Source organism: Etheostoma spectabile, unplaced genomic scaffold (genome assembly GCF_008692095.1).
Source record: "Etheostoma spectabile isolate EspeVRDwgs_2016 unplaced genomic scaffold, UIUC_Espe_1.0 scaffold00018698, whole genome shotgun sequence".
In the NCBI taxonomy this organism is placed as follows: domain Eukaryota; kingdom Metazoa; phylum Chordata; class Actinopteri; order Perciformes; family Percidae; genus Etheostoma; species Etheostoma spectabile.
This window is the reverse complement of record NW_022604408.1, coordinates 5938-15121: the sequence shown is the minus strand read 5'-3', so window position 1 is coordinate 15121 and position 9184 is coordinate 5938. Positions and strand designations below refer to the sequence as shown.

General features: G+C 38.2%; 1 pseudogene; it reads left to right on the top strand.

Annotated features, from left to right (window-relative positions):
* The first annotated feature begins 633 nt into the window (after positions 1-633).
* Positions 634-3669, top strand: LOC116681738 (carbohydrate sulfotransferase 3-like; annotated as a pseudogene).
* Positions 3670-9184: the final 5515 nt, after the last annotated feature.

The window sequence follows — 9184 nt, the reverse complement described above, 5'->3', positions numbered from 1 at the left end:
CCAATGTGGGAAAACTTGATTCACGGAAATGATACATGAACACGCATGAATCTACCTGTAAGATGGTGTCGAAATCACACAGTGCTGGAGTCTAATGTGCCGTGCCCCTGCCATGTGGAAGATTTTCACTGTTTCCTGTTAGTGAAAACCAGCCCTGTTTACATTAACTCCCTCCCTCTCATCCGTCTTCTTCTTTTTTGTCGACGCCAGCCCAACCAAAAGCAGGAGTGACTTTTTCTGGTGGTTCAAAGAAATGAACCACCAGAAATATGAACATGTTTTTAAAAAGCAAACTGCTGAACTTCCTCAGGTTTCAGATCAATGCAACTGATATTAAAAAAACACTGGCTGAATTCAGGGTTGTCTCTCAAAGCTAAGATTGATTTATGTCTTCAGCGGAATCCAATATGTCTGTTGTATGATTTCATGGTAGGTTGGACATAGATTGTTACTGTCTTCTTATTCAGCTTTATACTGTATTTACCCATGTTGCACCAGGATTATAATATATACTTAGTGTTATTATAAACCAGGAATCACATCTATTTTGCATACTCTGTCTTTACTGAAGTATCTTTCTTATTGCAGAATGAAGCTTTAGCCTCTGCATGACAAGCTATGACCAACACACAGACTAGGCTCTAGACGTCCAGTTACAAAGCCAGGACTCAAGAATGAAGACCAATATGCAATTGTCTTCATCTGTATTGTGGCCCTGGTCACATTGAAAAGGAAAGCAACATCCTATCAAGGTAAAGAACAGTCTTTAACTTGACTTTGCTAAGAAAATGCAGTAAGTCATAGGAACTGTATTCCTTGGATGCAGTCATACAATACCTTCTGGGATTTAAGAAGTACCACTCTTAAATCATGCATCTGTGCCGGGCCCTGTATCAGGCCTAATGAGTCTATCTCAGTATCTACATTGCCCTTGCAAATGTTAATAAAGTTAATGGTCTGCAGAGATTGGGTGGAAGGGATCGCAGTGATTAGAGGATGTCTTGTCACATTAAAGCAAAACATTTAGGTAATAGTAACATGCTTATTTCATACTTATTTGCTTTCTTGCCAAGGGTTAGATGAGAAAATCGATACCACTAAATGTGTACCCTAAATATAAAGCGACAGTATACACAGCAGTTGGAAACAGGGAAAGCAGCTGGATAGCTCTGTCCAAACTTTATAAATTAGCCTACTAGTGCTTCTTAAGCTCAGTGATTAACATGTTACATCTACTCTCTTGTTTGATTCATAAAAGGGCCAAAATGTATAAAAGACAAGTGTTTTTTACTGGGTTTTGTGCCAGACTATTTCTTAGATGTGAGCATTCATTTTATTACCTTTGGCAGTGCCAGGCTAACTGCTCCCCCTTGTTTCAGTCTTCTTTATTCTTAGCTTAGCCAACGACTGCTGGTTGTAGCTTCGTATAAAACACGCAGACATGATAGTGGTGTCCATCTTCTCATGTAACCATCCTCAAGAAAGCAAAAAATGCATTTTATTCCATATAATATAAACTATTACTTTTAAGGAATTCAGACTAAGGCAGTGATACTCTGTATTTGTTGTTGTAGCTCAAACATACAGTAGCTCCATGTAAACGTGTCAGCTAAATGTAAAATATAAGTCCCATCTTAGGTGTTTATACTGCTTCATTTAACTGTATATATGTATACTGTAATATATACACTGTATATATAAGAGTATTTTTTTATCATGCCGCTGTATCTCATCAGGGTCTCTGATAAGCTGATCCAGAGGCAGATCCACAGCAGACCCCACAGACTTCACTGGATTACAGCAAACAACACAAAATGGCTCCTTGACGATGCTCAAAATGCTGCTCTCTAAACTCTTTGGTACAAAAAGGAATTACTCAGAGGAGCAAGAAGAAGAAGAACTAGAGGATTTAGGCAGGTACAGCTTCAGCAGTGCCCGTAAGCACATATTACTCTTGGCCACCACACGAACAGGTCCTCATTTGTGGGTGAATTTTTTAACCAGACGGGGAGAACATGTTCTACCTGTTTGAGCCTTTATGGCACGTTGAGCGCATGCTGACCATGGCCTCAGAGGCAAACAACGGGACAGTGTTGGACAGGAATTACCGGGATGTACTCCAGGCACTCTTCCTGTGTGATTTCTCTCCCTTGAGAAGTTCATCTCTCCTCTTCCTCAGGACCACGTCACCCCAGCTCTTTTCCGCAGAGAGTCTAGTCATTCGCTCTTGTGAGAAAATGTCTGCAGTCCTGTAATCAAAGATGTTTTTGAAAGGTATTGTACTTCTCTAGATACTCACTGTTATTTATACAGCTTACAATGTTGGTGAGTCTGAATAAGGAACCAAAAATGAACTGTGATACAGTTGTAAAGAGGGAGGGTCAGTATTTTTCACTGCAAGATCCCATCTTATCCAATTCTTTTAATGATCAGTGTTCTTCAACATAGAAACAGAGAACTTAGTTTATGAAAAGACAATTTTTCCTTGGAGTTTGGTACAGTAAATTGCTCTAAATACTACATAACAAACCTCTGTTGCTATAGTTGCAGAGCTGTAGCTCATTCAGAACACTGTGAAAGTTGCTATTGGAATAAAGCATTATCATAGTTGATGAAATAATCAAATATTTACTCAGAATTCAAATAAGCTGCTCTAATGTACATCTTTCTTGAGACTTCACACCAAGACATCACCTTAGGATTTAGGAAAGATAAAAATGTAATTAATAAATCCAGAAAATAATTATCAAGTTAATTGACAATGAAATTATTATTATTTATGATTAATTGCAGCCCTATAATCAACACAATGTTAAGTTTGGTGATTAGATTTTGCTCACCAAAATGCCCCTTAGAAGTCATAGTTGACTTCATTCCTTAAGATTTTATCTCCATGACCTTTGGACTGCTCCTGACTGTTCCAGCTGTTCTAAGGAACCTTAGATGCCTGAAGTAATTCTTCCCTCTTTGCAACTCTATGAAAATTATTATTTCTTATAAAAACTGTACAATTCTTGTCTTAGGTATCACTGTAAGACTCGTCGCTGTGGGCCACTGAACTTGACCCTTGCATCTGAATCCTGCCTTTCCAAGCAACACCATGCCATTAAGACTGTCGTGTGGCCAGCTGGACACATTGCAGCCTTTGTTGGAGGATCCACGCCTGGATGTGAGAGTGATCCAGCTCGTCCGAGATCCACGGGCCATCTTAGCATCACGCATGGTAGCTTTCTCTTCAAAGTACCAGACGTGGAAGGCCTGGGCGCAGGACGGCAGGTGCCCGAAGATGACGAGGAAGTGAAAAGGCTCAGAGGAAACTGCGACCAGATAAGGATGTCTGCAGAGGTCGGACTGAGCCAACCTCGCTGGCTGAGGAGACGTACATGTTGGTGCGTTACGAGGATATTGCCCGCTACCCATGCAGAAAGCAGAGGAGATGTACAGGTTCACAGGGATTCCATTTAGTCCCCAAGCTAGGGAATGGATTCTAAGAAACACCCAGACCACCAGGGAGCTAGCGGGATTTATTCCACCCAGAAGAACTCATCTGAGCAGGCAGAGAAATGGAGATTTAGCATTCCCTTCACACTGGCTCAGGTAGTGCAGAGAGTGTGTGGACCTACTATGGAGCTGTTTGGGTACAGGTTGTGGATGATGAAAAGACGCTGATGAATAGGTCCATTATTTTTGCTTGAAGATAAACTATTCCATTAATAGAAGGTCAACACTGTGGCTGTAGTTATGGATCTGCAAAATGCTGCGAACGTTGGATCGGAGCCAGGAGAAGCTATTATTGCACAGACCAAAACTAGTAAGCAAAGGTGCCATAAAAGACACAAAATGTTTACTGGTGACGGTAATATTGGGGCCATACAACAACATTCATACTCACCAATGATGTGCCAAATTGTTCTGACAAAAGAGCCACTTAAAAAGGAAAGTATTTATTTGTAAATTAATAAGCATAGATGTCAAGCCTGACTTATGAGAGATTCTAATGTAAGATTGTATTAATAGATGATCATGTTTAGACTTTCAGGGATAAAGTGATGCATGCGTTGTTGTCTGTGTGTGTCTGAAAGAGAATATGTTTCTGTTCATAGGGTTTATGACCTGCTTAATTCTGCCTAGTTCAACCTGTATTTTGATAGATCTATAGTCCACTAGGCAATGATAGAATTATTATATATTAGACCTGATGTGCTTTCATAGGGCTTTACATATCCGACTCAGGTGAAGTGAATTTGGCATTGCATTTTGTGTGTTCATGAGGAGCATTCATATCCCTGCCAAAGCATGCTGTGTGAAAATACACAATGATATTTGATGTACTTAACCAATTGCTATTTAAATAAATTCTCAAGATACCATAAACAAAGAGACCAATTAAGATGGATATATAATACTCATGAGGATATATAAAATGAGTAGCGAAAGAGACTTATATCATTTTCAGATACCTACATTGTATGTCTTCAAGTGTTGCTTTTGCCAGTAGCCAACTCATAAATTAAATCCCTAGAAATATATGTAAAATTCTAATACTCCTTTAAAGTTATTAGTTGTGAGATGTATGTGTATGGATGTTTTGTTGAAAAACTATAAGACGTATGTAAATGTATTGTGGCCTATGACTTTAAGTGAAACCCAGGTGCTGTTGCGTTAACTGTCACTCTTGATGGTATATAAAGGTATCCACTGTGGCGCTAGTTCAATGGCAGCATTGTGTTCAGCTTGGCTGAGGCACTGCTGAAACTGCTGTGCTGCTGATGGAAAGGGATATGCATTACAGGTACATTATAGTAGGGGGCTTATACTAACTTAGTGTTGAATATAAATGAATACATTATGACTGACAGGCTGTGAGTTGTCCAACCTCACTATTGAAGCATTAAAGAAAAAGGGAACACTGTAAATGTGCAGCTGAAAACATGGGTGTAGTCAGTTATGCATTCATTGATTGCCAATACCCCAGAATGGCAATAAAGTTCATAAATATGTATATGAATGTAAAAAGTTCAACTTTATTGACAACTGATGTTACTGTCAACTTGAATTAATCTTTTACTAGTGGAAAAAAGTATCAAAACAACAATAGCAGAGCTGTTTTAAAGTATTGTGGCAAATCTCAATTATTGTCAAAGCAAGTCTTAATTCAAGTCTCAGTTCAGGAAAAGTCACAGTATAGCCACAACTCTCTATGCAACTCTCGCAGTTAGTGCATTTCTTTCAGGTCTCTGAATGATTATAAAAGGCCATGGTATTTAAAGTTTTTTCTTCCAAAGCTCTCAGTCATCAGTGACCTTTACATAGCCGAGACCAAGTCCTGTCAATAGCATAATAAGTACTTAAGTACTATTTAAGTACTCAAGTAGCGTGGCTATGCAAAGCTTGATTTTACCAGGACTCAAAACCTGAGACATAAATATTTTGCTTCTTCAGGGAGTAAGTCTCAAGCCCTCATTTTTTGTGACGTAAATCTGACTTAAGTCAGTCGACAGCTCTGGTACACAAACGGAAACAGTTGAATAGGTTGTCAAAGTTATGATTTCTTCATAAACTTGATGTGTTTACAGTTACAACTAAGTTACTATCATATATGTTTTTCTTGATGAGAAACCAAGGGCCAAAGCACAGATTTATTTAGCACTAGAAATGTATCACACAGATGTAAATGTTAGTTTCTTATATTGAAATAGTAATTAAAATGATTTTGTTGCTGTGCTTTGAAGCTATGAAGCCATCAGTATTTTCTTAAATGTGTAAATGCTTCTTGTGTCAAACATTAGATCATTATTTTCAGCAGTTCAAGGATACAAAGTGTGTGTGTGTGTGTGTGTGTGTGTTAGCTACAATATAAAGGTATCTGTTGGCAGGGCTGGAAGTAGGCGTACTTGTACATTTTTGAGTGTTTTTAATAATCAGAACTTTTTTTACTTATCATAGCTAATTTTAATTTCAAGTATTTCTTAACAGTACTTTTTAGCTAAAGAGTAAAAAAGTCTGTTTGACAGCTGAACAAAATAAATATGTTAAATCTGCAGCTGCAGCAGAAAAGAGTGCGTGTCAGGCTAGTGTCAGGGTGATGACTTAGTTTACATCAATGGGGCGGGTGTGCACTTAGTGAAATGTAAAATAAATAAATAAACAAACAGCAGTGCAAGAAAATGAAGGGGAACACGTCCTTATTGGTCATGATTAGGCTATAGATAGCATGGCTTGGCATAGTTGAAAAACATGTTGCATCTTAATCACTAATTTAACGCACCACCCGGGCCTGCCAGCACGCTACTGACACAAATCAAACACACCTATGTAGATGCGTGACAAGGTGCATGCCGGGTCTAGCTAACAATGCTAAATGAGAAAATGCGCTTGGTGGATCCTCCAGTTGACTAATTCTGGGTTCGCTGAGGAACTTTTACCTTCAGTGAGGTGCGTGAGGACTTTCTACTGTTGAATTAGGGTAGCTCAGTGGGACAAAGAGCCTGGTTACATTATGCTAAAGAAGGTTGAGGACTTCAGGAGGACCCACGCAAATTGCCGTTCCGAGTGAGTAACGTTACGTCAACACGAATTGAACTCACTCCCCAATCACTACGGTCCGCCCTAGCAACGTCTCTGTGTGTGTGTGTGTGTGTGTGTGTGTGTGTGTGTGTGTGTGTGTGTGTGTGTGTGTGTGTGTGTGTGTGTGTGTGTGTGTGTAACAACTATTTAGCTTTGGCTGCGGTCACGGCTGGAGTTTATAACATTAATGTTGCCCATTATGATTTTTTTTATTCTGCTGTTCATACTTTAAGAAGTGTCAGGTTATTTAGGTTAATTTATGTGGCTTAATCTTGTTTCACCCAAACAAGTCAGTCATTTTTGAGAGTTTGTCTGAATTTTGACTTGACATTTAACACAATAACTAGTTTGTAGCCTGCATGTTATTTCATTTAATTGTATTTATAAGTGTGTAAGTTCAGTTGTCCTACTTAGAATAGGTCCTACATTTTATTTTACCTACTTTTTACTTTCTCATATAGGCCTACAATGAAGTGCATTCTTACACAGGTACTTTCACTTATACTTGAATACATTTAAGTACTCTTTTCATCCTTTCCATTTTTTATCCTTAGACTTTTTATTAGAAAACCTCACTCCGGATAATCAAACAAAATCATTCCTCTGTAGATTCCAAAACAAACTTTTGCTTTCTTATCAATGTATTTTTGTAAGCACTGGAATATAGAGGCTGAACATGGATGAAATGAGGATTAGTGTGGAATTTTATTAAGCTGCATTCTCTCAGCGTAGCTCTACATCCAAATGCATGCGGTTACCAGGGATCCCCAAAAGGCTGAGTGGTAAGAACTAGAGAGAAAAAAAAAAACAGGAATTCCATTCAAAACTGCATTCTTTATGTCTGTTTCACGCCAGCCTGAGAGAAAGCACTTAAGAGTTCACAGCTGTTGGTGAGTCTGATTCTACCCTGGATCGTTTCCCTAATGCTGAATATTCCACACCAACATAGCAGCTGTTGCTATTCTGAAAAAGAGGAAACGTCTTGGTGATATGCCACAGACAGTGGTGAAATGTAACTAAGTACATTTACTCAACTGTACTCAAATACAAATTTGAGGTACTTGTATTTTACTTGAGTCTTTTCTTTTCATGCAACTTTCTATTTCTACTCCACTACATTTCAGAAGGAAATATTGTACTTTACTCCACTACCTTAACGTTACTTGACTGAAGACCCAGATGTAGATGTTGAAGATGTTGCACACAAAACACATGCAGTTTATAAAATGGTTTATTTTAATATAAAATTGATTAAAAAACAAAAGGCCTACAAGTATATCTGAAATTATTAGTCAATTAACAGTATTTTATTGACAATACTGTTGTGATTGTTTACAGTTTCTAAAATGTAAGGATTTTTCTTTAGTACTTTTACTTTTAATACTTCAAGTACATTTTCCTGATTATACTTACATACGTTTACTTAAGTAATACATTCAATGCAGGACTTTTACTTGTAACAGAGTATTTTACTGTGTGGTATTAGTACTTTTACTTAAGTAAAGGAATATAATACTTCTTCCACCACTGGCCACAGGAGCCAGGTCTGGCACCAGTCTCAAGTTTCCTTAAGGTGCAGTTTTTAACTATTTGTGGTGCTGTAGAACAGTAAGTTTATTAAGTGGGTCCCTTTAAGTTTTTTACCAGCTCATGCACAAGGATGCACATGCAGACTTGCGGGGAGGTGATTAACCTCTGCTAAATGCAAATGTGTAGATGCAGTAACAGAGTACAAAATGAGAGTGAGAGACATAATTAGGGCAGTCATGCTAATAGGCAGAATTTAGGTACATAGACTGAAAACTAAACTTCACCCAACAGGGGCACGTATGCTGACAAATGATGTTGTTTAAAGTAACAATGCATCAAAATATAAGAGAAAGACAGCAAACTTATGAAAACAGTACAGGTATCAAAAAGTATGGAGTTTTATTCCTACCTTTTTTTCAAGAGTGCGTTCTTTCAATCATTCATTTAACGTTCAGAGTTTGTAATTATTTCCCTAAAAACCTTGCTCTCACACTCAAATAGCCACCGCTCTCCCATGGATTTGCTGTGCCTCTGCTCAAACTTTATGCTAGGACTCTGACATGTTTTTGCTTGGACTGATTTCCTGCTCTCAGCTTCAGTCCTTCTCCTCACACTCAGACTGCTTCTGTGCGCTTGCAAATCTTCTCTTCTTGGATTCTTCTGCGAGGAGAAGGACTGAAGCTGAGAGCAGGAAATCTGTCCAAGCAACAACATATCTGAGTCCTAGCCTAAAGTTTGAGCAGAGTCACAGCAAATCAAAGTGCGAGCGGTGACTATTTGAGTGTAAGAGCAAGGTCTTGAGAGAAAATGTTACAAAATCTGAACAGTAAATGATTGAGAAATGCTCTCAAATTGAGAGAACGCACTGTTGAATAAAGATAGTCATAAAACTCCATACAAAAACAGTTGTAAAGGGTTTTGTGAATGTTTTTTAAATGTTTGAACAAGAATAATTTTTGTTTGGCCTAGAGGATACACACCTTTGTGAAAAACATTTGACTGTAAACCAATCTAAGTATGTTTACAATGAAAACCCCTGACCCATGACTTTCTGAATGAGCTCTCAAAATAGTCTGCAACATTCAGG